The sequence below is a fragment of the Carassius carassius genome, chromosome 9 (assembly GCF_963082965.1).
Source record: "Carassius carassius chromosome 9, fCarCar2.1, whole genome shotgun sequence".
NCBI classification, from domain to species: domain Eukaryota; kingdom Metazoa; phylum Chordata; class Actinopteri; order Cypriniformes; family Cyprinidae; genus Carassius; species Carassius carassius.
The window spans coordinates 952,501-980,000 of record NC_081763.1 but is presented as its reverse complement, the minus strand read 5'-3'; the positions used below and the strand labels follow the sequence as shown (position 1 = coordinate 980,000).

The following is a 27,500-nucleotide window of genomic DNA, read 5'->3' as shown; positions in this document are numbered from 1 at the left end:
TCGAATGGCAAATGACAATGGACTGGCAGGAGGAACACGCACGGCAAGCGACACTGGACTGGCTGGAGGAACACGCATGGCAATCGACACTGAACTGGCTGGAGGAACAAGCATGGCAAACAACACTGGACTGGCTGGAGGAACACGCATGGTAAACGACACTAGAATGGCTGGAGGAACAAGTATGGCAAACGACAATGGACTGGCTGGAGGAACACGCACGGCAAATGACACTGGACTGGAGAAGCGACAAAGAGCTGGAAATGTAAAAGATCAAGAAGCAAGGAAAAGATTTGGTGAAAGAAAATATTTAAAGGAGGCAACAGTGATCGTGAGTACAGAGAATGTGATTGGTGTGAGAGGAGAGGATATAATTAAAGCAATCTCAGAAAAAATTGGAAGTGGAAAGGTGTTGGCTGTAAGACCCAGACAAGGCAAAGAATATGAACTGACATTGGAACAGGAAGAAATGTGTGACATTTTAATCAATGGATTGACAATAAAGGGAGTGGACTGTGAAGTAAAAAAACTGCAAAATAAAGATTACGTTGTTTCCTTCATGCACCTGCCTGTCTACCTGGAGGATAAGGAAATTGTAAACAAATTGGAAGGATGGGGGGTTTCCCCCATATCTAAAATCAAAAGAAGGTGCTATCCGGACACTGACATCGAAGACGGCACAAGGTTTGTAAAGGTGAGGTTCCCCAAAGAAGTGGCATCACTCCCTTACAGCACTAAGATTGAAACAGCTGAAGGCCCCCAGTACTTTAGGGTGATGCACAGCCACCAGGTGAAGACTTGTAGGCTGTGCATGAGCCCAGAACATCTACTGAAAGAGTGCCCAGAATTCAAGTGCCATAAATGTTTGGAAAGGGGACATTTTGCACGAGACTGCAATGCTGTCAGGTGTCCGGATTGCCAAGAAATTTTAAATAAATGTGAATGCTGGATGGAGGGGGTGGTAGGTGGAAGGAAAGAACAGGTGGACAGACAGGTGCATGAAGAAAACAATGATGAAGGACATTGTGATGAAAGACATGAAGAAGACAAATTACAACCAAAGGAAACAGAGGAAGGAACAAACAACAGACAGGAAGGAGAAGGAGAAAAAGAAAAAGAAAATAACAATGAACAAATAAGAGAAGAGGACACACAAATTACACCGATGGACATATCTTCAATTCATGGACAAAAAGGAAAAGAACAAGACAAAGAAAATGATAACGAAGGAGAAATTAGTATGGAGGAGGATGAGAAGGAAAAGGCGGAGAGGGGAAAAATACGAAGAAGATCGCTAAAGGTAAAGCCAAATATAGAAAGTTCAAGAAAAAAAGTGAAATGTTTAAATAGGTTTGAGGTGTTAAAGGAATTGGAGGAGAAAGACTGAGAATGATGGGTTTTAGATATTTATTATTTTTCTTTTTAATGGTTTTAAGTGTTGTGACTTTTAATGCAAGAGGACTTTTGAACTTAAAGAAATTTGAAAATATAAAAGAAAAATGTAAAAGAGAAGACATTATTGTACTACAGGAAACAAACTGGAGAGAAAATGTAATGAATGAATATAAAAAGAGATGGGGAGGAGGGATTTTGTACAATAATGGAGATGGGAGGTTTGGGAGAGGTGTGGCTTTTTTAATGAAGGATGATGTTTTTAAAGCAAGTCAAATTTTATACAAAGATACGATGGGTAAATGTATGGTTGTAGAGACAAAACATGAAGGAAGGGAATTGATTTTAGTAAATGTACATGCACCAATGGAGGAGAAGGAAAAGAAAGAGTTTTTTTATGTTTTAAGTAGTTTTGTAAAGAAGTATAAAGAAATAATAATAATGAGACATGGCAGATGGAATGGTTTTTAAAACTGACAAAGGGAGAAAAGAATTAAAAGCTTTAATGGCAGAAAATAATATGATAGATGTGTGGAGAGAAAGAAATGAAAAGAAAAAAGAGTTTTCAAGAAGGCAAATAGTGGGGCAGTTTGTGTGTGAAACAAGAATTGATTTTATTTTATGTACAAGAAATGTGGAGAATTTTATAGAAAATATTAAGTATGAAGAAACAAGTTTTAGCGATCACAAGTTCTTATTTTTTAAATTGGATTGGAATAAAGTGCAAAGAGGGCCAGGAATATGGGTTTTAAATACAAAAATGTTAGAAAATGAAGACTATGTATTAAAGGTTAAAGAAATTATAGAAAAAGAAAAGGAAAATGAAATGTATGAAGAAGATAAGAGAATTTGGTGGGAGAATGTAAAGTTTTTAATAAAAAAATTCTCAATTAAGTATTGTAGCATAATACGCAAATGCAAAAGATACAACGAAAAAAAAATAAAGGAATGTTTGGAAGCGGAATTGAATAAAGAAAATAAAGATATACAAAAGATAAAGGAAATGGATGAAAAACTGAAGGAAATAGAGGAAAAAGAATATGAGGGGGCGAGGTTAAGGAGCAAAGCTAAATATACTGTGGAGGGAGAAAAGTGCACAAAGTTTTTTTTTGATTTGGAAAAAAAGAGAGGGAAAGCTGAAACAATAAAACAGGTAAGAGGGAAAAATGGGGAAGTTGTAGAGGGGAATGAAAAGATTTTAGAAGAAATAAAGAATTTTTATGAAGATCTTTTTAGTGCCAGGGGTGTAGAAGAAAACGAAAAAATTGAATTGTTGAATCGAATAAAAGTAAAAGTGAGTAAGGAAGATAAAAAAGAATGCGATCAAAAAATTGGTGAAGAAGAGATTGAAAGAGCAATACAGCAGCTGAATAAACAGAAAAGTCCAGGAATAGATGGTTTGGGAAGTGAATTTTATATATGTTTTAAAGAGATTTTAACCAAGATTTTAAAGGAAGTTTTTAGTGAGATTTTTGAAAAAGAAGAAGTTAATGAAAGAATGGGGATGGGGATAACAAAACTGATATATAAAAGGAAAGGAGAAAAGGTAGATTTAAAAAACTATAGGCCGATCACAATGCTTAACACAGATTTTAAGATTTTATCAAAGGTTTTAGCAAACAGGTTAAAGGAAGTAATGCCAAGTATAATCGAAACAAACCAAGCATACGGAGTAAAAGGAAGGGATATAGCGGATATAACAATGAGTATAAGAGACACAATATGGTATATGAAAGAACTAAATGAAGATGGTTACATAATTAGTCTAGATTTTGAAAAAGCATTTGATCGGGTTGAACACGAGTATTTATTTGATGTTTTAAAGAAATTTGGTTTTGGGGGAGATTTTATCAAATATATTGAGATTTTATATAAGGGCGCTTTAACGAGAATAAAGTGTAATGGGTTTTTAACAGAATGTTTTAAAATCACAAGATCGATAAGACAGGGTTGTCCGCTTTCGGCATTATTATATTCACTTGTATCGGAACCGTTAGGATTGGCCATAAAACAAAAAGAAGGAATAATTGGAATTGAAATTGAGGAAAATAATGCTGAGGGAAAGGTTTTTCAATATGCTGATGACACAACGATAATAGTAAAAGGAAAGGAGAGCATCAAAGAAGTTATGAATGTTGTAGAGGAATATTGTAAAGGATCTGGGAGTAAAGTAAATGAAGAAAAGACGGTATATATGAGATTTGGTAAAGCAATGGTTTTAAAGGATAGTTTTAATTTTAAGGAAGTGGAAGAAATTAGGATTTTAGGAATTTTAATGGGTAAAAATGAGATGAAAGTAAGAGATGAAATGTGGGTGGAACTAGTAACAGGAATAGAGAGAAGGTTAAATTTTTGGAAATTAAGAACTTTAAACTTAAAAGGGAAGGTTTTAGTATTGAATGTTTTAATGGTGTCTAAGCTATGGAATGTTTTATATGTGTCGCATATGCCAATGTGGACAGAAAAGAGGTTGAAGAAATGTTTTCTTGACTTTTTATGGGAGGGGAAGCCAGCAAGAATAGCTTTTAATACGATTTTAGGGGCGGTAGAGAAGGGGGGTTTAGGTTTAATAGATGTGGAACAGAGGAAAAATAGTTTGAGAGTGAAAGTAGTGAAGAAATACCTACAAGATGAGGACAAACCAGAGTGGAAAAAGACGATGAAATATTTTTTAAACAAATGTGGGGATCTTAACATGGGGGATGGAATTTTATGGATGAAAAAGAAGAATTGGATGACAGAAAATTTACCAGAGTTTTATAGAGAAATTTTAAGTGCTTGGGGAAAATTTTTAGATAAAGTTGAGTTTGATCCACATGGGAGAGAACACATTTTAAATCAACCTCTGTTCTTAAACCAAAACATTTTAAAACAAGACAAAGGGATTTTTTTAAAGAAATGGATGGAAGTGGGGATAACAAGAGTGAGAGATGTATTGTATGAATTTAAAGAAGGTTTTTTACCGACACAATTTATTATAGATGCAATGGAGGAGGCAAAAGAGGATTACAGTGAACAAGACATAAAAAATAAATATGAAATCATTAAAAGCGCAATACCCAAAGAGTGGATTAAAAGAATAGAATGTATGGAAGAAGAGCCAAAAGAGAAATGTATTTACGTGAAATTAGGGGAAAAACTGTATGATTTTAAGGAATGTACTCTGAAAATGATTTATTGTTCTTTTAGAGATGGTGTTTTTAAAGAGCCTATTGCAAATGGATACTGGATGCAGAAATTCAAAGATTTAAAAAAAGAGTATATATGGAGAAACATGACAGGGAAGTGTGTGGAAACTAAATTGGGATGTTTGGAGTATTTTATAAGGCATAAAGTGGTTTTTACTGAGATTATTTTAAATAAAATAGGAAGGGAAGAAAATGCTCTGTGTAAAGTGTGCCAGGAAAAGGAAGAGGGGATTTTACATATGTTTTTATATTGTAGAGAACTGGAGGAGTTTTTAAGAAAATGTAAATGTTTAATTAAAGATGTGACTGAAGACTGGGATGAAAATGTAATGGAATGGAACAGAGTGGTGATGTTTGGTTGGGAAAAAAAGTGTCAAAACAAAAATTTTATTAATCTGTGTGTAATGCTAATGAAAAGTGCAATATGGGAGAGAAGAACTGTGGCTAAAAAGGAAATCATTGTGTTGGATGTTTGGACTGTGTTTAAAAGGAAAACCGAATTATATATTGAAAGGCTGTATGTGTATTTTAAAGGTGTAAATATGTTGGATTATTTTTATGATGTTTTTACCCCAAAAGTTTATTGTGTTTTAAATGATTCAATGTGGAAGCTGCCAGGAAGTGAAGGACATTTTTAAATTATCTATGTAAAGGAAAGATGTGTAATGTAGAGATGTGTATAGAAGAAATGCTGTATTTTCTATTGCTTGTGTTTAATCTATTGTACTTTATTTGAAATTTCTTTAATAAAAAAAAAAAAAAACAAAAAAAAACTTTGCCCGATCTCGTCTGATCTCGGAAGCTAAGCAGGTTTGGGCCTGGTTAGTACTTGGATGGGAGACCGCCTGGGAATACCAGGTGCTGTAAGCATTTAGGTTTCCTTCTCTACTTATATAATGCACTGGTGAAAAAAAAAAAAAAAAAAAGGCTATGCCCGATCTCGTCTGATCTCGGAAGCTAAGCAGGTTTGGGCCTGGTTAGTACTTGGATGGGAGACCGCCTGGGAATACCAGGTGCTGTAAGCTTTTGGGTTTCCTTCCCTACTTATATAAAGCACTGGCGATTATAGTGGCTGATCTTTAAATAGCCCTCTCTTTGCAGCCTCCTTCGCTTATGGCCATACCATCCTGGCTATGCCTGATCTCAACTGATCTCCAAATCTAAGCAGGTTTGGGCCAGGTTAGTACTTTTGGATTTTTTCAGTAATTATCTAATAGGCCTGGTTAGTACTTTTGGAAATTTTCACTAATTGTCCAATAATCTTGCAAAAAAAAAAAAAAAAAGAGTCAATGCCCGATCTCAGAATGTAAGCAGGTTTGGGCCAGGTTAGTACTTTTGGATTTTTTCAGTAATTATCTAATAGGCCTGGTTAGTACTTTTGGGAATACCAGGTGCTGTAAGCTTTTGGGTTTCCTTCCCTACTTATATAATGCACTGGCGATTATAGTGGCTGATCTTTAAATAGCCTTCAGTTTGCAGCCTCCTTCGCTTACGGCCATACCAACCTGGCTATGCCCGATCTCGTCTGATCTCGGAAGCTAAGAAGGTTTGGGCCTGGTTAGTACTTGGATGGGAGACCGCCTGGGAATACCAGGTGCTGTAAGCTTTTGGGTTTCCTTCCCTACTTATATAAAGCACTGGCGATTATAGTGGCTGATCTTTAAATAGCCCTCTCTTTGCAGCCTCCTTCGCTTATGGCCATACCATCCTGGCTATGCCCGATCTCAACTGATCTCCAACTGTAAGCAGGTTTGGGCCAGGTTAGTACTTTTGGATTTTTTCAGTAATTATCTAATAGGCCTGGTTAGTACTTTTGGAAATTTTCACTAATTGTCCAATAATCTTGCAAAAAAAAAAAAAAAAGAGTCAATGCCCGATCTCAGAATGTAAGCAGGTTTGGGCCAGGTTAGTACTTTTGGATTTTTTCAGTAATTATCTAATAGGCCTGGTTAGTACTTTTAGAAATTTTCACTTATTGTCCAATAATCTTGCAAAAAAAAAAAAAAAGAGTCAATGCCCGATCTCAGAATGTAAGCAGGTTCGGGCCGGGTTAGTACTTTTGGATTTTTTCAGTAATTATCTAATAGGCCTGGTTAGTACTTTTGGAAAAATTCACTAATTGTCTAATAATCTTGTAAAAAAACAAAAAAGAGTCAATGCCCGATCTCAGAATGTAAGCAGGTTTGGGCCAGGTTAGTACTTTTTGATTTTTTCAGTAATTATATAATAGGCCTGGTTAGTACTTTTGGGAATACCAGGTGCTGTAAGCTTTTGGGTTTCCTTCCCTACTTATATAATGCACTGGCGATTATAGTGGCTGATCTTTAAATAGCCCTCTCTTTGCAGCCTCCTTCGCTTACGGCCATACCAACCTGGCTATGCCCGATCTCGTCTGATCTCGGAAGCTAAGCAGGTTTGGGCCTGGTTAGTACTTGGATGGGAGACCGCCTGGGAATACCAGGTGCTGTAAGCTTTTGGGTTTCCTTCCCTACTTATATAAAGCACTGGCGATTATAGTGGCTGATCTTTAAATAGCCCTCTCTTTGCAGCCTCCTTCGCTTATGGCCATACCATCCTGGCTATGCCTGATCTCAACTGATCTCCAAATCTAAGCAGGTTTGGGCCAGGTTAGTACTTTTGGATTTTTTCAGTAATTATCTAATAGGCCTGGTTAGTACTTTTGGAAATTTTCACTAATTGTCCAATAATCTTGCAAAAAAAAAAAAAAAAAGAGTCAATGCCCGATCTCAGAATGTAAGCAGGTTTGGGCCAGGTTAGTACTTTTGGATTTTTTCAGTAATTATCTAATAGGCCTGGTTAGTACTTTTGGGAATACCAGGTGCTGTAAGCTTTTGGGTTTCCTTCCCTACTTATATAATGCACTGGCGATTATAGTGGCTGATCTTTAAATAGCCTTCAGTTTGCAGCCTCCTTCGCTTACGGCCATACCAACCTGGCTATGCCCGATCTCGTCTGATCTCGGAAGCTAAGAAGGTTTGGGCCTGGTTAGTACTTGGATGGGAGACCGCCTGGGAATACCAGGTGCTGTAAGCTTTTGGGTTTCCTTCCCTACTTATATAAAGCACTGGCGATTATAGTGGCTGATCTTTAAATAGCCCTCTCTTTGCAGCCTCCTTCGCTTATGGCCATACCATCCTGGCTATGCCCGATCTCAACTGATCTCCAACTGTAAGCAGGTTTGGGCCAGGTTAGTACTTTTGGATTTTTTCAGTAATTATCTAATAGGCCTGGTTAGTACTTTTGGAAATTTTCACTAATTGTCCAATAATCTTGCAAAAAAAAAAAAAAAAGAGTCAATGCCCGATCTCAGAATGTAAGCAGGTTCGGGCCGGGTTAGTACTTTTGGATTTTTTCAGTAATTATCTAATAGGCCTGGTTAGTACTTTTGGAAAAATTCACTAATTGTCTAATAATCTTGTAAAAAAACAAAAAAGAGTCAATGCCCGATCTCAGAATGTAAGCAGGTTTGGGCCAGGTTAGTACTTTTTGATTTTTTCAGTAATTATATAATAGGCCTGGTTAGTACTTTTGGGAATACCAGGTGCTGTAAGCTTTTGGGTTTCCTTCCCTACTTATATAATGCACTGGCGATTATAGTGGCTGATCTTTAAATAGCCCTCTCTTTGCAGCCTCCTTCGCTTACGGCCATACCAACCTGGCTATGCCCGATCTCGTCTGATCTCGGAAGCTAAGCAGGTTTGGGCCTGGTTAGTACTTGGATGGGAGACCGCCTGGGAATACCAGGTGCTGTAAGCTTTTGGGTTTCCTTCCCTACTTATATAAAGCACTGGCGATTATAGTGGCTGATCTTTAAATAGCCCTCTCTTTGCAGCCTCCTTCGCTTACGGCCATACCAACCTGGCTATGCCCGATCTCGTCTGATCTCGGAAGCTAAGCAGGTTTGGGCCTGGTTAGTACTTTTGGATTTTTTCAGTAATTATCTAATAGGCCTGGTTAGTACTTTTGGAAATGTTCACTAATTGTCCAATAATCTTGCAAAAAAAAAAAAAAAAAAAGAGTCAATGCCCGATCTCGGAATGTAAGCAGGTTTGGGCCAGGTTAGTACTTTTGGATTTTTTCAATAATTATCTAATAGGCCTGGTTAGTACTTTTAGAAATTTTCACTTATTGTCCAATAATCTTGCAAAAAAAAAAAAGAGTCAATGCCCGATCTCAGAATGTAAGCAGGTTTGGGCCGGGTTAGTAATTTTGGAATTTTTCAATATTTATCTAATAGGCCTGGTTAGTACTTTAGGAAATTTTCACTAATTGTCCAATAATCTTGCAAAAAAAAAAAAAAAAGAGTCAATGCCCGATCTCAGAATGTAAGCAGGTTTGGGCCAGGTTAGTACTTTTGGATTTTTTCAGTAATTATCTAATAGGCCTGGTTAGTACTTTAGGAAATTTTCACTAATTGTCCAATAATCTTGCAAAAAAAAAAAAGAAAAAAAAAAGAGTCAATGCCCGATCTCAGAATGTAAGCAGGTTTGGGCCAGGTTAGTACTTTTGGATTTTTTCAGTAATTATCTAATAGGCCTGGTTAGTACTTTTAGAAATTTTCACTTATTGTCCAATAATCTTGCAAAAAAAAAAAAAAAGAGTCAATGCCCGATCTCAGAATGTAAGCAGGTTCGGGCCGGGTTAGTACTTTTGGATTTTTTCAGTAATTATCTAATAGGCCTGGTTAGTACTTTTGGAAAAATTCACTAATTGTCTAATAATCTTGTAAAAAAACAAAAAAGAGTCAATGCCCGATCTCAGAATGTAAGCAGGTTTGGGCCAGGTTAGTACTTTTTGATTTTTTCAGTAATTATATAATAGGCCTGGTTAGTACTTTTGGGAAAACCAGGTGCTGTAAGCTTTTGGGTTTCCTTCCCTACTTATATAATGCACTGGCGATTATAGTGGCTGATCTTTAAATAGCCCTCTCTTTGCAGCCTCCTTCGCTTACGGCCATACCAACCTGGCTATGCCCGATCTCGTCTGATCTCGGAAGCTAAGCAGGTTTGGGCCTGGTTAGTACTTGGATGGGAGACCGCCTGGGAATACCAGGTGCTGTAAGCTTTTGGGTTTCCTTCCCTACTTATATAAAGCACTGGCGATTATAGTGGCTGATCTTTAAATAGCCCTCTCTTTGCAGCCTCCTTCGCTTACGGCCATACCAACCTGGCTATGCCCGATCTCGTCTGATCTCGGAAGCTAAGCAGGTTTGGGCCTGGTTAGTACTTTTGGATTTTTTCAGTAATTATCTAATAGGCCTGGTTAGTACTTTTGGAAATGTTCACTAATTGTCCAATAATCTTGCAAAAAAAAAAAAAAAAAAAGAGTCAATGCCCGATCTCGGAATGTAAGCAGGTTTGGGCCAGGTTAGTACTTTTGGATTTTTTCAATAATTATCTAATAGGCCTGGTTAGTACTTTTAGAAATTTTCACTTATTGTCCAATAATCTTGCAAAAAAAAAAAAGAGTCAATGCCCGATCTCAGAATGTAAGCAGGTTTGGGCCGGGTTAGTAATTTTGGAATTTTTCAATATTTATCTAATAGGCCTGGTTAGTACTTTAGGAAATTTTCACTAATTGTCCAATAATCTTGCAAAAAAAAAAAAAAAAGAGTCAATGCCCGATCTCAGAATGTAAGCAGGTTTGGGCCAGGTTAGTACTTTTGGATTTTTTCAGTAATTATCTAATAGGCCTGGTTAGTACTTTAGGAAATTTTCACTAATTGTCCAATAATCTTGCAAAAAAAAAAAAGAAAAAAAAAAGAGTCAATGCCCGATCTCAGAATGTAAGCAGGTTTGGGCCAGGTTAGTACTTTTGGATTATTTCAGTAATTATCTAATAGGCCTGGTTAGTACTTTTGGGAATACCAGGTGCTGTAAGCTTTTGGGTTTCCTTCCCTACTTATATAATGCACTGGCGATTATAGTGGCTGATCTTTAAATAGCCCTCTCTTTGCAGCCTCCTTCGCTTACGGCCATACCATCCTGGCTATGCCCAATCTCAACTGATCTCCAAATCTAAGCAGGTTTGGGCGAGGTTAGTACTTTTGGATTTTTCAGTAATTATCTAATAGGCCTGGTTAGTACTTTAGGAAATTTTCACTAATTGTCCAATAATCTTGCAAAAAAAAAAAAGAGTCTATGCCGGATCTCAGAATGTAAGCAGGTTTGGGCCAGGTTAGTATTTTTGGATTTTTTCAGTAATTATCTAATAGGCCTGGTTAGTACTTTTGGATTTTTTCTGTAAATATCTAATAGGCCTGGTTAGTACTTTAGGAAATTTTCACTAATTGTCCAATAATCTTGCAAAAAAAAAAAAAAAAAAAAGAGTCAATGCCCGATCTCAGAATGTAAGCAGGTTTGGGCCAGGTTAGTACTTTTGGATTTTTTCAGTAATTATCTAATAGGCCTGGTTAGTACTTTTTGAATTTTTCACTTATTGTCCAATAATCTTGCAAAAAAAAGAAAAAAGAGTCAATGCCCGATCTCAGAATGTAAGCAGGTTTGGGCCAGGTTAGTACTTTTGGATTTTTTCAGTAATTATCTAATAGGCCTGGTTAGTACTTTTTGAAATTTTCACTTATTGTCCAATAATCTTGCAAAAAAAAGAAAAAAGAGTCAATGCCCGATCTCAGAATGTAAGCAGGTTTGGGCCAGGTTAGTACTTTTGGATTTTTTCAGTAATTATCTAATAGGCCTGGTTAGTACTTTTGGAAATTTTCACTAATTGTCAAATAATCTTGCAAAAAAAAAAAACAAAGAGTCAATGCCCGACCTCAGAATGTTAGCAGGTTTGGGCCAGGTTAGTACTTTTGGATTTTTTCAGTAAATATCTAATAGGCCTGGTTAGTACTTTTGGAAAAATTCACTAATTGTCCAATAATCTTGTAAAAAAACAATAAAGAGTCAATGCCCGATCTCAGAATGTAAGCAGGTTTGGGCCAGGTTAGTACTTTTGGATTTTTTCAGTAATTATCTAATAGGCCTGGTTAACTTTAGGAAATTTTTACTAATTGTCCAATTATCTTGCAAATAAAAAAAAAAAAAAAGAGTCAATGCCCGATCTCAGAATGTAAGCAGGTTTGGGCCAGGTTAGTACTTTTGGATTATTTCAGTAATTATCTAATAGGCCTGGTTAGTACTTTTGGGAATACCAGGTGCTGTAAGCTTTTGGGTTTCCTTCCCTACTTATATAATGCACTGGCGATTATAGTGGCTGATCTTTAAATAGCCCTCTCTTTGCAGCCTTCTTCGCTTACGGCCATACCAACCTGGCTATGCCTGATCTCGTCTGATCTCGGAAGCTAAGCAGGTTTGGGCCTGGTTAGTACTTGGATGGGAGACCGCCTGGGAATACCAGTTGCTGTAAGCTTTTGGGTTTCCTTCCCTACTTATATAAAGCACTGGCGATTATAGTGGCTGATCTTTAAATAGCCCTCTCTTTGCAGCCTCCTTCGCTTACGGCCATACCAACCTGGCTATGCCCGATCTCGTCTGATCTCGGAAGCTAAGCAGGTTTAGGCCTGGTTAGTACTTTTGGATTTTTTCAGTAATTATCTAATAGGCCTGGTTAGTACTTTTGGAAATGTTCACTAATTGTCCAATAATCTTGCAAAAAAAAAAAAAAAAAAAAGAGTCAATGCCCGATCTCGGAATGTAAGCAGGTTTGGGCCAGGTTAGTACTTTTGGATTTTTTCAATAATTATCTAATAGGCCTGGTTAGTACTTTCGGAAATTTTCACTTATTGTCCAATAATCTTGCAAAAAAAAAAAAAAGAGTCAATGCCCGATCTCAGAATGTAAGCAGGTTTGGACCGGGTTAGTACTTTGAATTTTTTCAGTAATTATCTAATAGGCCTGGTTAGTACTTTAGGAAATTTTCACTAATTGTCCAATAATCTTGCAAAAAAAAAAAAAAAGAGTCAATGCCCGATCTCAGAATGTAAGCAGGTTTGGGCCAGGTTAGTACTTTTGGATTTTTTCAGTAATTATCTAATAGGCCTGGTTAGTACTTTAGGAAATTTTCACTAATTGTCCAATAATCTTGTAAAAAAACAAAAAAAGAGTCAATGCCCGATCTCAGAATGTAAGCAGGTTTGGGCCAGGTTAGTACTTTTGGATTTTTTCAGTAATTATCTAATAGGCCTGGTTAGTACTTTAGGAAATTTTCACTAATTGTCCAATAATCTTGCAAAAAAAAAAAAAAGAGTCAATGCCCGATCTCAGAATGTAAGCAGGTTTGGGCCAGGTTAGTACTTTTGGATTTTTTCAGTAATTATCTAATAGGCCTGGTTAGTACTTTAGGAAATTTTCACTAATTGTCCAATAATCTTGTAAAAAAACAAAAAAGAGTCAATGCCCGATCTCAGAATGTAAGCAGGTTTGGGGCAGGTTAGTACTTTTGGATTTTTTCAGTAATTATCTAATAGGCCTGGTTAGTACTTTTGGGAATACCAGGTGCTGTAAGCTTTTGGGTTTCCTTCCCTACTTATATAATGCACTGGCGATTATAGTGGCTGATCTTTAAATAGCCCTCTCTTTGCAGCCTCCTTCGCTTACGGCCATACCATCCTGGCTATGCCCGATCTCAACTGATCTCCAAATCTAAGCAGGTTTGGGCGAGGTTAGTACTTTTGGATTTTTCAGTAATTATCTAATAGGCCTGGTTAGTACTTTTGGAAATTTTCACTAATTGTCCAATAATCTTGCAAAAAAAAAAAAGAGTCAATGCCCGATCTCAGAATGTAAGCAGGTTTGGGCCAGGTTAGTATTTTTGGATTTTTTCAGTAATTATCTAATAGGCCTGGTTAGTACTTTTCTAAATGTTCACTAATTGTCCAATAATCTTGCAAAAAAAAAAAAAAAAAAAGAATCAATGCCCGATCTCAGAATGTAAGCAGGTTTGGGCCAGGTTAGTACTTTTGGATTTTTTCAGTAATTATCTAATAGGCCTGGTTAGTACTTTTGGGAATACCAGGTGCTGTAAGCTTTTGGGTTTCCTTCCCTACTTATATAATGCACTGGCGATTATAGTGGCTGATCTTTAAATAGCCCTCTCTTTGCAGCCTCCTTCGCTTACGGCCATACCAACCTGGCTATGCCCGATCTCGTCTGATCTCGGAAGCTAAGCAGGTTTGGGCCTGGTTAGTACTTGGATGGGAGACCGCCTGGGAATACCAGGTGCTGTAAGCGTTTGGGTTTCCTTCCCTACTTATATAATGCACTGGCGATTATAGTGGCTGATCTTTAAATAGCCCTCTCTTTGCAGCCTCCTTCGCTTACGGCCATTCCAATCTGGCTGTGCCCGATCTCGCCTGATCTTGGAAGCTAAGAAGGTTTGGGCCTGGTTAGTACTTGGATGGGAGACCGCCTGGGAATACCAGGTGCTGTAAGCTTTTGGGTTTCCTTCCCTACTTATATAAAGCACTGGCGATTATAGTGGCTGATCTTTAAATAGCCCTCTCTTTGCAGCCTCCTTCGCTTATGGCCATACCATCCTGGCTATGCCCGATCTCAACTGATCTCCAAATCTAAGTAGGTTTGGGCCAGGTTAGTACTTTTGGTTTTTTCAGTAATTATCTATAAGGCCTTGTTAGTACTTTAGGAAATGTTCACTAATTGTCCAATAATCTTGCAAAAAAAAAAAAAAAAAAGAGTCAATGCCCGAACTCGGAATGTAAGCAGGTTTGGGCCAGGTTAGTACTTTTGGATTTTTTCAATAATTATCTAATAGGCCTGGTTAGTACTTTAGGAAATTTTTACTAATTGTCCAATAATCTTGCAAAGAAAAAAAAAAGAGTCAATGCCCGATCTTGGAATGTAAGCAGGTTTGGGCCAGGTTAGTACTTTTGGATTTTTTCAATAATTATCTAATAGGCCTGGTTAGTACTTTAGGAAATTTTCACTAATTGTCCAATAATCTTGCAAAAAAAAAGAAAAAATAAAGAGTCAATGCCCGATCTCAGAATGTAAGCAGGTTTGGGCCAGGTTAGTACTTTTGGATTTTTTCAGTAATTATCTAATAGGCCTGGTTAGTACTTTTGGGAATACCAGGTGCTGTAAGCTTTTGGGTTTCCTTCCCTACTTATATAATGCACTGGCGATTATAGTGGCTGATCTTTAAATAGCCCTCTCTTTGCAGCCTCCTTCGCTTATGGCCATACCAACCTGGCTATGCCCGATCTCGTCTGATCTCGGAAGCTAAGCAGGTTTGGGCCTGGTTAGTACTTGGATGGGAGACCGCCTGGGAATACCAGGTGCTGTAAGCTTTTGGGTTTCCTTCCCTACTTATATAAAGCACTGGCGATTATAGTGGCTGATCTTTAAATAGCCCTCTCTTTGCAGCCTCCTTCGCTTATGGCCATACCATCCTGGCTATGCCCGATCTCCACTGATCTCCAAATCTAAGCAGGTTTGGGCCAGGTTAGTACTTTTGGATTTTTTCAGTAGTTATGTAATAGGCCTGGTTAGTACTTTTGGAAATGTTCACTAATTGTCCAATAATCTTGCAAAAAAAAAAAAAAAGAGTCAATGCCCGATCTCAGAATGTAAGCAGGTTTGGGCCAGGTTAGTAATTTTGGAATTTTTCAATAATTATCTAATAGGCCTGGTTAGTACTTTTGGATTTTTTCAGTAATTATCTAATAGGCCTGGTTAGTACTTTTGGATTTTTTCAGTAATTATCTAATAGGCCTGGTTAGTACTTTTGGGAATACCAGGTGCTGTAAGCTTTTGGGTTTCCTTCCCTACTTATATAATGCACTGGCGATTATAGTGGCTGATGTTTAAATAGCCCTCTCTTTGCAGCCTCCTTCGCTTATGGCCATACCATCCTGGCTATGCCCGATCTCAACTGATCTCCAAATCTAAGCAGGTTTGGGCCAGATTAGTACTTTTGGATTTTTTCAGTAATTATCTAATAGGCCTGGTTAGTACTTTTGGAAATTTTCACTAATTGTCCAATAATCTTGCAAAAAAAAAAAAAAAAGAGTCGATGCCCGATCTCAGAATGTAAGCAGGTTTGGGCCTGGTTAGTACTTTTGGATTTTTTCAGTAATTATCTAATAGGCCTGGTTAGTACTTTTGGATTTTTTCAGTAATTATCTAATAGGCCTGGTTAGTACTTTTGGGAATACCAGGTGCTGTAAGCTTTTGGGTTTCCTTCCCTACTTATATAATGCACTGGCGATTATAGTGGCTGATGTTTAAATAGCCCTCTCTTTGCAGCCTCCTTCGCTTATGGCCATACCATCCTGGCTATGCCCGATCTCAACTGATCTCCAAATCTAAGCAGGTTTGGGCCAGATTAGTACTTTTGGATTTTTTCAGTAATTATCTAATAGGCCTGGTTAGTACTTTTGGAAATTTTCACTAATTGTCCAATAATCTTGCAAAAAAAAAAAAAAAAGAGTCGATGCCCGATCTCAGAATGTAAGCAGGTTTGGGCCAGGTTAGTACTTTTGGATTATTTCAGTAATTATCTAATAGGCCTGGTTAGTACTTTTGGGAATACCAGGAGCTGTAAGCTTTTGGGTTTCCTTCCCTACTTATATAATGCACTGGCGATTATAGTGGCTGATCTTTAAATAGCCCTCTCTTTGCAGCCTCCTTCGCTTACGGCCATACCACCCTGAGCACACTAGAGGCACTAGTGAGCAAACAGGAAGTGATTGTGCCAGAGAGGGGTGAGGGAGGCTCACCCAAACTTTTTGTGTTTTGTTATTTTGGTTTGGTTAAAATAAGTGTTTTTGTTTGTAGTATTTTGTTATTTTTGTTTTATTTGTGTCCTCCCAACAGCTCTGCTGTTTGGGAGGGATCTGTCGGGGTTTGTTTTATGTAAAATGGATAGATTAATGGCAACTGACATGGATTTGACACGAGGAACACGGAGGCAAGCAGAAAATGGACTGGGTTATCGACAAAGAGAAAAGGATTACAATGAAATAACTGATAAGAGGATTTACACAAAAGAAGCGACTGTGGTGGTGGATTTGTCGGAGGTACAAGACGGGAGAGCAGAGGATATTATAAAAGCACTAACAGAAAAGATTGAAGTAACAAGAATTTTAGCAATACGACCTAAGCAGATGAGGGAATATGAGATTACATTGGAGCATGAAGAGGACACTGAGAAACTGGTTGATGGACTAACCATTAAAGGTAAAATTTGTGAAATCAAAAAGTTACACAACAGAGACTTTGTTGTCTCGTTCATGCATTTGCCTGCATACATGAATGACCATGAGATTTTAAATAAGCTTGAAGGATGGGGAGTAACACCCATTTCTCAAATAAGGAGGAGATTCTACTCGGGCACCCATATAGAAGATGGAACGAGGTTCTTAAGAGTGCGTTTTCCAAAGGAAGTGGCTTCTTTACCATACAGCACAAGGATGGAGACCGAGGGAGGTCCTCAATACTTTAGGGTGATACACAGTAAGCAGGTGAAGACCTGTAGACTGTGTATGAGCCCTGACCATATAATGAAGGACTGTCCGGACTTCAAATGTCACAAATGCGAGGAAAGAGGCCATTTCGCAAGAGACTGTACTGCGATGAGGTGCCCAGACTGTAAAATGACTTTGGACAAATGTGAATGTTGGATGGACAATGAGCAACAGGAAGAGGATCAAGTGAGCGGGCAAATGCATGAGAATGATAATGAGGAGGAGCAACAGGAGGACGCAGAAAAATCCAAGGAAAAGAACATAGGAAATGGACATGAATTAACAACATCAACACAGGAAGAGGAAGAGACATGGACACCAATGCAGATAACGGCGAGTATACAGAATATACTAGACAAAGTGGAGGAGCAGGAAGGAGTCAACGAAGAAGGGGAGCTAGACATTGAGAGTGGAAACATCACGGATGGTGGGAGCACGGGGGCATCGAACAAAAGAAGAAGAGTGAAAAAGGTAACACCAAATATTGAAAAAGCAAGGAAAAGAGTGGTGAAGGAAGTGTTTACAGAAAATCAGGACAGTGGTGGACTTTTAGAAGAGGGAGAAGATATGGACTAATAAGATGGGTATTTTATCGTTTTTGTTTTACTTTATGGTGTTGAGAATTGTGTCCTTTAATGCAAGAGGATTATTGAATGTTTTGAAATTTGAAAGGATGAAAGAGTTGTGTAAAAATGATGATATGATTTTATTGCAAGAAACTAACTGGAAAGGAAATGTAATGGAAGATTTTAAAAGAAGGTGGGATGGGGAAATATTTTTTAGTAACGGGGAGAAAAGTTTGGGAGGAGGAGTGGCTATTTTGATTAAAAAAGGGAAAGCTACTATGACAAAACAAATCTATGATGATAAAAAAGGGAAATGTATTGCAGTAGAAATTGATTTTGAGGATGAAAAATTTATTGTAGTAAATGTACATGCACCAAATGAGGAAAAGGATAAGAAAATGTATTTTAATGTTTTAAGAGACATAATAGAGAAATGGAAAAGGGTGGTGGTTGCAGGGGACTTTAATACTGTTTTTAGCAAAATAGACATGGCTAATGGGATGGTTTTTAGGACGGACGGTGGAAGGAAGGAACTTAAATTATTGATGGAAGAAAAAAATATGATTGATGTTTGGAGAGAAAGAAATGGAAAAAAGAGAGAATATTCCAGAAAACAGTTAGTTGGGAATTTTATGTGCCAAACTAGGATAGATTATTTTCTGAGCACAAGAAATTTGGATTGTTTTATTGATGATGTACTTTATAAAGAAACAACTTTAAGTGATCATAAAATGGTTTTAATGAGGATGGATTTTAAAAGGGAAACGAAAGGGCCTGGGGTATGGATTTTAAATACAGAAATCTTAAATCATGAAAGTTTTAAAAATGGGATAGAGAATTTATTAGATGAGGAAAAAAAAGATGCAATGTATTTAGAAGATAAAAGACAATGGTGGGAAAATGTGAAATTTGAAATAAAGAAATATTCAATTAATTTCTGTAATATACTGCAAAGGGTGAAAAGGACAAAGGAAAAAGAAATAAGAAGAACGTTAAAAGAAGAGTTAAACAAAAATGAAGTAAATGTGCAAAAAGTGTTTGAAATGGAGGAGAAGCTTAAAAAAATGGAGGAAGACAAATGCAAGGGAGCGATGTTGAGAAGTAAAGCTAAATACACAATAGAGGGGGAAAAATGTAACAGATTCTTTTTTAATCTCGAAAAAAGTAGGGGAAAAGCTGAAATGATCAAAGAGCTTAAAAACAGAGATGGCCAGTCGGTTTTTAATACAGGAGAGATTTTAAAAGAAATAGAGACTTTTTATGAAAAGCTTTTTAAATCAGAAGGGGTGGAGGAGGAGAAGGGAAAAGTTTTGTTGCAAAGAATAACTAGGAAAGTTGGAGAAGAAGATAAAATAGACTGTGAAAAGGAGATAGAAACGGAAGAAATTATACAAGCTATAAACTCCCTAAGAGTAAAAAAGAGTCCAGGAATAGATGGTATTGGAAGTGAATTTTACAAAGTTTTTAAAGAAAAACTCAGTGTGATTTTAAAGGGGATTTATGATGATATTTTTAGGAAAGAAGGAGTCAATCCAAGAATGGGGTTAGGTTTAATGAAAATAATTTATAAGAAACAAGGTGATAAAACAAATTTGAAGAATTTTAGACCCATCACAATGCTAAATACTGATTTTAAGATTTTAGCTAAAGTTTTAGCTAACAGATTGAAGAATGTAATGCCAAGTATAATTGAAACTAATCAAGCATATGGTGTAAAAGGGAGGGACATAGCAGACATTACAAGTAGCATAAGAGACATAATAGGTTATATAAAAGAAAAGGAAAAGAAAGCATATGTTATAAGGTTGGATTTTGAAAAAGCATTTGATAGAGTGGAGCATAAATTCTTATTTTCTGTTTTAAAGAAGTTCGGTTTTGGGGAAAATTTTATTAAATGGATTGCAATTTTATACAAGGATATCTTAACGAAAGTAAAATGTAATGGATTTTTAAGTCAACCTTTTAAAGTTTTAAGGTCTATAAGGCAGGGGTGTCCGTTATCAGCACAGCTTTATTCTTTGGTGGCAGAACCTTTAGGACTTTTAATAAATAAGGAGGAAGGAATAAAAGGAATAAAAATGGAAGAGGAAGGGGAATTTAAGAAAATCTTTCAATACGCAGATGATACAACAATTGTGGTGGAAAATATGGAAAGCGTTAAAAAGGTTATGGAAAAAATTAAATACTATTGTGATGGGACGGGTGCAAAAATCAATGAAGAAAAAACTGTGTATATGAAATTTGGAGGGGTGGTGGATTTAGCAGGGGTGTTTAAGTTCATGGAGGTACAGGAAATAAAGATTTTAGGGGTGGTGTTAGCAAAGAATGAAAAAGTGGCAGTAGATAATATGTGGGAAGGGATAGTAGGTGGAATGGAGAGAAGGTTGATTTTTTGGAGGAACATGTTTTTAAGTTTGAGGGGGAAAATATTAATTGTGAATTTGTTAATGTTGTCTAAAATGTGGTATGTTTTACATGTGATGCCATTGCCAAACTGGGTTTTAAAAAGGATAAAGAAATGTGTTTTAGAGTTTTTATGGGATAAAAAGCCTCCAAGGATTGCTTATTTTACATTAATAGGGCAGCTGGATGAGGGAGGGATGGGTTTAGTGGATGTGGAACAAAAAATGAAAAGTATGAGGGTGAAAGTTGTTAAAAAATATCTGGATAGGACAAACAAAGCTGAATGGAAAAAAATGATGGGTTTTTATCTAAATAAATGTGGGAATTTTAAATTGGGGGATAATATTTTATGGATGAAACTCAAAAATTGGATGCTAGAGGGTATACCAGGATTTTATCAGGAAGTTTTAAGTGCTTGGAGACTTTTTTTAACAGAGGTTGATTTTAATCCGAGGGGGAGGGAAGTTGTTTTAAATCAACCTCTGTTTCTGAATGGAAAGATAAAGCTACAAGAGCAGGATATCTATTTTAAAAAATGGATGAAGGTGGGAATTTTAAAAATACGAGATGTTTTATGGGAATATAAAGAGGGATTTTTACCATTGCAGGTCATTATAGATGCTATGGAAGAGGAGAAGGAGGATTTTAATATGTCAGGTTTAAGAAGACAATATGAGGATGTAAAAAAGGCAATCCCAAGGCAATGGCTGGATGAAATAAGCAAAGGGGGGAGAAGCGAAAACAAAATGGATGTGTTTTTCAAATGGAAAGATAAGTGGTTTGACTTAAATTTGGGAACTGTTGGAATGTTTTACTGTTTTTTTAGAAATTCTGTTTTTAAAAAACCTATTGCTAATGTATTTTGGATGAGGCATTTTAATGAAGTCAAAGAGAAAGATATTTGGAAGATCCTAAAATGGCAATGTTTGGATGTGGAACTAGAATGTTTGGATTATTTTATAAGACACAATGTGGTTTTTACTGAAATGCGATTGTGTGCAATGCTAAAAGAAACAAATGCACAGTGCAAAGTATGTAAAAATGCTGATGAAGGTATTTTACACTTGTTTTTATATTGTGAAAAACTGACCCCTTTTTTTAAAGAACTAAAAGAGACAATTAATGCTTTGAGGGATAATAAGGGGGATTTGAACTGGGAGATGAATTTTATGTTAGGAATGAACGAGAATAATGCAAATAAGAAACTAATTAATTTATTATTAATTTTGGCAAAAAAGGCAATTTGGAAAAGAAGAAATGTGGCTAAAAACAGGGACTTTATTTTAAATTTGTGGTTACTGTTTAAAGGGATGGTGGGAGACTATGTTCAAACGTTGTATAATTATTTTATATTTGAAAACAAGGTGGGAAATTTTTACAAAATATTTACAAAAGATGTTGTGTGGATTCTTGGGCAAATGCATATTGCAATGCCTGAAAAGGATGTTTTTTAGTTTTTTCTAATGTTTATTTGATTGAATGTAAAATTTATGCTTACTAAATAAAAAAAAAAAAAAAAAAAAAAAAAAAAAAAAAAAAAAAAAAAAAAAGCTAAGCCCGATATCGTCTGATCTTGGAAGCTAAGCAGGTTTGGGCCTGGTTAGTACTTGGATGGGAGACCGCCTGGGAATACCAGGTGCTGTAAGCTTTTGGGTTTCCTTCCCTACTTATATAAAGCACTGGCGATTATAGTGGCTGATCTTTAAATAGCCCTCTCTTTGCAGCCTCCTTCGCTTATGGCCATACCATCCTGGCTATGCCCGATCTCAACTGATCTCCAAATCTAAGCAGGTTTGGGCCAGGTTAGTACTTTTGGATTTTTTCAGTAATTATCTAATAGGCATGGTTAGTACTTTTGGAAATTTTCACTAAATGTCCAATAATCTTGCAAAAAAAAAAAAAGAGTCAATGCCCGATCTCAGAATGTAAGCAGGTTTGGGCCAGGTTAGTACTTTTGGATTTTTTCAGTAAATATCTAATAGGCCTGGTTAGTACTTTTGGAAAAATTCACTAATTGTCTAATAATCTTGTAAAAAAACAAAAAAGAGTCAATGCCCGATCTCAGAATGTAAGCAGGTTTGGGCCAGGTTAGTACTTTTGGATTTTTTCAGTAATTATATAATAGGCCTGGTTAGTACTTTTGGGAATACCAGGTGCTGTAAGCTTTTGGGTTTCCTTCCCTACTTATATAATGCACTGGCGATTATAGTGGCTGATCTTTAAATAGCCCTCTCTTTGCAGCCTCCTTCGCTTACGGCCATACCAACCTGGCTATGCCCGATCTCGTCTGATCTCGGAAGCGAAGCAGGTTTGGGCCTGGTTAGTACTTGGATGGGAGACCGCCTGGGAATACCAGGTGCTGTAAGCTTTTGGGTTTCCTTCCCTACTTATATAAAGCACTGGCGATTATAGTGGCTGATCTTTAAATAGCCCTCTCTTTGCAGCCTCCTTCGCTTACGGCCATACGAACCTGGCTATGCCCGATCTCGTCTGATCTCGGAAGCTAAGCAGGTTTGGGCCTGGTTACTACTTTTGGATTTTTTCAGTAATTATCTAATAGGCCTGGTTAGTACTTTTGGAAATGTTTACTAATTGTCCAATAATCTTGCAAAAAAAAAAAAAAAAAAAAGAGTCAATGCCCGATCTCGGAATGTAAGCAGGTTTGGGCCAGGTTAGTACTTTTGGATTTTTTCAATAATTATCTAATAGGCCTGGTTAGTACTTTTAGAAATTTTCACTTATTGTCCAATAATCTTGCAAAAAAAAAAAAGCGGTCAATGCCCGATCTCAGAATGTAAGCAGGTTTGGGCCGGGTTAGTACTTTGGATTTTTTCAGTAATTATCTAATAGGCCTGGTTAGTACTTTTGGAAATTTTCACTAATTGTCCAATAATCTTGCAAAAAAAAAAAAAGAGTCAATGCCCGACCTCAGATTGTAAGCAGGTTTGGGCCAGGTTAGTACTTTTGGATTTTATCATTAAATATCTAATAGGCCTGGTTAGTACTTTTGGAAAAATTCACTAATTGTCTAATAATCTTGTAAAAAAACAAAAAAGAGTCAATGCCCGATCTCAGAATGTAAGCAGGTTTGGGGCAGGTTAGTACTTTTGGATTTTTTCAGTAATTATCTAATAGGCCTGGTCAGTACTTTTGGGAATACCAGGTGCTGTAAGCTTTTGGGTTTCCTTCCCTACTTATATAATGCACTGGCGATTATAGTGGCTGATCTTTAAATAGCCCTCTCTTTGCAGCCTCCTTCGCTTACGGCCATACCAACCTGGCTATGCCCGATCTCATCTGATCTCGGAAGCTAAGCAGGTTTGGGCCTGGTTAGTACTTGGATGGGAGACCGCCTGGGAATACCAGGTGCTGTAAGCTTTTGGGTTTCCTTCCCTACTTATATAAAGCACTGGCGATTATAGTGGCTGATCTTTAAATAGCCCTCTCTTTGCAGCCACCTTCGCTTACGGCCATACCAACCTGGCTATGCCCGATCTCGTCTGATCTCGGAAGCTAAGCAGGTTTGGGCCTGGTTAGTACTTTTGGATTTTTTCAGTAATTACCTAATAGGCCTGGTTAGTACTTTTGGAAATGTTCACTAATTGTCCAATAATCTTGCAAAAAAAAAAAAAAAAAAAAAGAGTCAATGCCTGATCTCGGAATGTAAGCAGGTTTGGGCCAGGTTAGTACTTTTGGATTTTTTCAATAATTATCTAATAGGCCTGGTTAGTACTTTTAGAAATTTTCACTTATTGTCCAATAATCTTGCAAAAAAAAAAAAGAGTCAATGCCCGATCTCAGAATGTAAGCAGGTTTGGGCCGGGTTAGTACTTTGGATTTTTTCAGTAATTATCTAATAGGCCTGGTTAGTACTTTTGGAAATTTTCACTAATTGTCCAATAATCTTGCAAAAAAAAAAAAAGAGTCAATGCCCGATCTCAGAATGCAAGCAGGTTTGGGCCAGGTTAGTAATTTTGGAATTTTTCAATATTTATCTAATAGGCCTGGTTAGTACTTTAGGAAATTTTCACTAATTGTCCAATAATCTTGCAAAAAAAAAAAAAAGAGTCAATGCCCGATCTCAGAATGTAAGCAGGTTTGGGCCAGGTTAGTACTTTTGGATTTTTTCAGTAATTATCTAATAGGCCTGGTTAGTACTTTAGGAAATTTTCACTAATTGTCCAATAATCTTGCAAAAAAAAAGAAAAAAAAAAGAGTCAATGCCCGATCTCAGAATGTAAGCAGGTTTGGGCCAGGTTAGTACTTTTGGATTATTTCAGTAATTATCTAATAGGCCTGGTTAGTACTTTTGGGAATACCAGGTGCTGTAAGCTTTTGGGTTTCCTTCCCTACTTATATAATGCACTGGCGATTATAGTGGCTGATCTTTAAATAGCCCTCTCTTTGCAGCCTCCTTCGCTTACGGCCATACCAACCTGGCTATGCCCGATCTCGTCTGATCTCGGAAGCTAAGCAGGTTTGGGCCTGGTTAGTACTTGGATGGGAGAGCGCCTGGGAATACTAGGTGCTGTAAGCTTTTGGGTTTCCTTCCCTACTTATATAAAGCACTGGCGATTATAGTGGCTAATCTTTAAATAGCCCTCTCTTTGCAGCCTCCTTCGCTTATGGCCATACCATCCTGGCTATGCACGATCTCAACTGATCTCCAAATCTAAGCAGGTTTGGGCCAGGTTAGTACTTCTGGATTTTTTCAGTAATTATCTAATAGGCCTGGTTAGTACTTTTGGAAATGTTCACTAATTGTCCAATAATCTTGCAAAAAAAAAAAAAAAAGAGTCAATTCCCGATCTCAGAATGTAAGCAGGTTTGGGCCAGGTTAGTAATTTTGGAATTTTTCAATAATTATCTAATAGGCCTGGTTAGTACTTTAGGAAATTTTCACGAATTGTCCAATAATCTTGCAAAAAAAAAAAAAAAAGAGTCAATGCCCGATCTCAGAATGTAAGCAGGTTTGGGCCAGGTTAGTACTTTTGGATTTTTTCAGTAATTATCTAATAGGCCTGGTTAGTACTTTTGGAAATTTTCACTAATTGTCCAATAATCTTGCAAAAAAAAAAAAAAAAGAGTCAATGCCCGACCTCAGAATGTTAGCAGGTTTGGGCCAGGTTAGTTCTTTTGGATTTTTTCAGTAAATATCTAATAGGCCTGGTTAGTTCTTTTGGAAAAATTCACTAATTGTCTAATAATCTTGTAAAAAAAACAAAAAAGAGTCAATGCCCGATCTCAGAATGTAAGCAGGTTTGGGCCAGGTTAGTACTTTTGGATTTTTTCAGTAATTATCTAATAGGCCTGGTTAGTACTTTTGGGAATACCAGGTGCTGTAAGCTTTTGGGTTTCCTTCCCTACTTATATAATGCACTGGCGATTATAGTGGCTGATCTTTAAATAGCCCTCTCTTTGCAGCCTCCTTCGCTTACGGCCATACCAACCTGGCTATGCCTTATCTCGTCTGATCTCGGAAGCTAAGCAGGTTTGGGCCTGGTTAGTACTTGGATGGGAGACCCCCTGGGAATACCAGGTGCTGTAAGCTTTTGGGTTTCCTTCCCTACTTATATAAAACACTGGCGATTATAGTGGCTGATCTTTAAATAGCCCTCTCTTTGCAGCCTCCTTCGCTTATGGCCATACCATCCTGGCTATGCCCGATCTCAACTGATCTCCAAATGTAAGCAGGTTTGGGCCAGGTTAGTACTTTTGGATTTTTTCAGTAATTATCTAATAGGCCTGGTTAGTACTTTTGGAAATTTTCACTAATTGTCCAATAATCTTGCAAAAAAAAAAAAAGAGTCAATGCCCGACCTCAGAATGTTAGCAGGTTTGGGCCAGGTTAGTACTTTTGGATTTTTTCAGTAAATATCTAATAGGCCTGGTTAGTACTTTTGGAAAAATTCACTAATTGTCTAATAATCTTGTAAAAAAACAAAAAAGAGTCAATGCCCGATGTCAGAATGTAAGCAGGTTTGGGCCAGGTTAGTACTTTTGGATTTTTTCAGTAATTATGTAATAGGCCTGGTTAGTACTTTTGGGAATACCAGGTGCTGTAAGCTTTTGGGTTTCCTTCCCTGCTTATATAATGCATTGGCGATTATAGAGGCTGATCTTTAAATAGCCCTCTCTTTGCAGCCTCGTTCGCTTATGGCCATACCAACCTGGCTATGCCGATCTTGTCTGATCTCCGAAGCTAAGCAGGTTTGGGCCTGGTTAGTACTTGGATGGGAGACCGCCTGGGAATACCAGGTGCTGTAAGCTTTTGGGTTTCCTTCCCTACTTATATAAAGCACTGGCGATTATAGTGGCTGATCTTTAAATAGCCCTCTCTTTGCAGCCTCCTTCGCTTATGGCCATACCATCCTGGCTATTCCCGATCTCAACTGATCTCCAAATCTAAGCAGGTTTGGGCAAGGTTAGTACTTTTGGTTTTTTCAGTAATTATCTAATAGGCCTGGTTAGTACTTTATGAAATTTTCACTAATTGTCCAATAATCTTGCAAAAAAAAAAAAAGAGTCAATGCCCGACCTCAGAATGTTAGCAGGTTTGGGCCAGGTTAGTTCTTTTGGATTTTTTCAGTAAATATCTAATAGGCCTGGTTAGTTCTTTTGGAAAAATTCACTAATTGTCTAATAATCTTGTAAAAAAACAAAAAAGAGTCAATGCCCGATCTCAGAATGTAAGCAGGTTTGGGCCAGGTTAGTACTTTTGGATTTTTTCAGTAATTATCTAATAGGCCTGGTTAGTACTTTTGGGAATACCAGGTGCTGTAAGCTTTTGGGTTTCCTTCCCTACTTATATAATGCACTGGCGATTATAGTGGCTGATCTTTAAATAGCCCTCTCTTGGCAGCCTCCTTCGCTTACGGCCATACCAACCTGGCTATGCCTTATCTCGTCTGATCTCGGAAGCTAAGCAGGTTTGGGCCTGGTTAGTACTTGGATGGGAGACCCCCTGGGAATACCAGGTGCTGTAAGCTTTTGGGTTTCCTTCCCTACTTATATAAAGCACTGGCGATTATAGTGGCTGATCTTTAAATAGCCCTCTCTTTGCAGCCTCCTTCGCTTATGGCCATACCATCCTGGCTATGCCCGATCTCAACTGATCTCCAAATGTAAGCAGGTTTGGGCCAGGTTAGTACTTTTGGATTTTTTCAGTAATTATCTAATAGGCCTGGTTAGTACTTTTGGAAATTTTCACTAATTGTCCAATAATCTTGCAAAAAAAAAAAAAAGAGTCGATGCCCGACCTCAGAATGTTAGCAGGTTTGGGCCAGGTTAGTACTTTTGGATTTTTTCAGTAAATATCTAATAGGCCTGGTTAGTACTTTTGGAAAAATTCACTAATTGTCTAATAATCTTGTAAAAAAACAAAAAAGAGTCAATGCCCGATATCAGAATGTAAGCAGGTTTGGGCCAGGTTAGTACTTTTGGATTATTTCAGTAAATATCTAATAGGCCTGGTTAGTACTTTAG

General features: G+C 37.2%; 15 non-coding genes across 15 annotated transcripts; all 15 read left to right on the top strand.

Moving 5' to 3' along the window:
- Positions 1 to 6,067: 6,067 nt before the first annotated feature.
- LOC132149920 (5S ribosomal RNA) lies at positions 6,068 to 6,186 on the top strand. The gene has a single exon (XR_009435176.1). It is a non-coding gene; the product is annotated as a 5S ribosomal RNA (ribosomal RNA).
- Positions 6,187 to 6,934: 748 nt separating this feature from the next.
- Positions 6,935 to 7,053, top strand: LOC132150342 (5S ribosomal RNA). The gene has a single exon (XR_009435577.1). It is a non-coding gene; the product is annotated as a 5S ribosomal RNA (ribosomal RNA).
- A 462-nt stretch (positions 7,054 to 7,515) lies between these two features.
- On the top strand, positions 7,516 to 7,634 carry LOC132149919 (5S ribosomal RNA). The gene has a single exon (XR_009435175.1). It is a non-coding gene; the product is annotated as a 5S ribosomal RNA (ribosomal RNA).
- Positions 7,635 to 8,238: 604 nt separating this feature from the next.
- LOC132150330 (5S ribosomal RNA) lies at positions 8,239 to 8,357 on the top strand. Its single transcript, XR_009435566.1, has one exon. It is a non-coding gene; the product is annotated as a 5S ribosomal RNA (ribosomal RNA).
- A 1,189-nt stretch (positions 8,358 to 9,546) lies between these two features.
- LOC132150318 (5S ribosomal RNA) lies at positions 9,547 to 9,665 on the top strand. The gene has a single exon (XR_009435554.1). It is a non-coding gene; the product is annotated as a 5S ribosomal RNA (ribosomal RNA).
- A 2,188-nt stretch (positions 9,666 to 11,853) lies between these two features.
- On the top strand, positions 11,854 to 11,972 carry LOC132150374 (5S ribosomal RNA). The gene has a single exon (XR_009435609.1). It is a non-coding gene; the product is annotated as a 5S ribosomal RNA (ribosomal RNA).
- Positions 11,973 to 13,673: 1,701 nt separating this feature from the next.
- On the top strand, positions 13,674 to 13,792 carry LOC132150923 (5S ribosomal RNA). The gene has a single exon (XR_009436097.1). It is a non-coding gene; the product is annotated as a 5S ribosomal RNA (ribosomal RNA).
- Positions 13,793 to 13,876: 84 nt separating this feature from the next.
- Positions 13,877 to 13,995, top strand: LOC132150669 (5S ribosomal RNA). The gene has a single exon (XR_009435894.1). It is a non-coding gene; the product is annotated as a 5S ribosomal RNA (ribosomal RNA).
- Positions 13,996 to 14,749: 754 nt separating this feature from the next.
- Positions 14,750 to 14,868, top strand: LOC132150955 (5S ribosomal RNA). The gene has a single exon (XR_009436126.1). It is a non-coding gene; the product is annotated as a 5S ribosomal RNA (ribosomal RNA).
- A 7,396-nt stretch (positions 14,869 to 22,264) lies between these two features.
- LOC132151036 (5S ribosomal RNA) lies at positions 22,265 to 22,383 on the top strand. The gene has a single exon (XR_009436202.1). It is a non-coding gene; the product is annotated as a 5S ribosomal RNA (ribosomal RNA).
- Positions 22,384 to 23,274: 891 nt separating this feature from the next.
- LOC132150892 (5S ribosomal RNA) lies at positions 23,275 to 23,393 on the top strand. The gene has a single exon (XR_009436068.1). It is a non-coding gene; the product is annotated as a 5S ribosomal RNA (ribosomal RNA).
- Positions 23,394 to 24,433: 1,040 nt separating this feature from the next.
- Positions 24,434 to 24,552, top strand: LOC132150417 (5S ribosomal RNA). Its single transcript, XR_009435651.1, has one exon. It is a non-coding gene; the product is annotated as a 5S ribosomal RNA (ribosomal RNA).
- Positions 24,553 to 25,447: 895 nt separating this feature from the next.
- Positions 25,448 to 25,566, top strand: LOC132150452 (5S ribosomal RNA). The gene has a single exon (XR_009435684.1). It is a non-coding gene; the product is annotated as a 5S ribosomal RNA (ribosomal RNA).
- A 601-nt stretch (positions 25,567 to 26,167) lies between these two features.
- On the top strand, positions 26,168 to 26,285 carry LOC132150676 (5S ribosomal RNA). The gene has a single exon (XR_009435901.1). It is a non-coding gene; the product is annotated as a 5S ribosomal RNA (ribosomal RNA).
- A 600-nt stretch (positions 26,286 to 26,885) lies between these two features.
- LOC132150451 (5S ribosomal RNA) lies at positions 26,886 to 27,004 on the top strand. The gene has a single exon (XR_009435683.1). It is a non-coding gene; the product is annotated as a 5S ribosomal RNA (ribosomal RNA).
- The last annotated feature ends 496 nt before the right edge of the window (positions 27,005 to 27,500 follow it).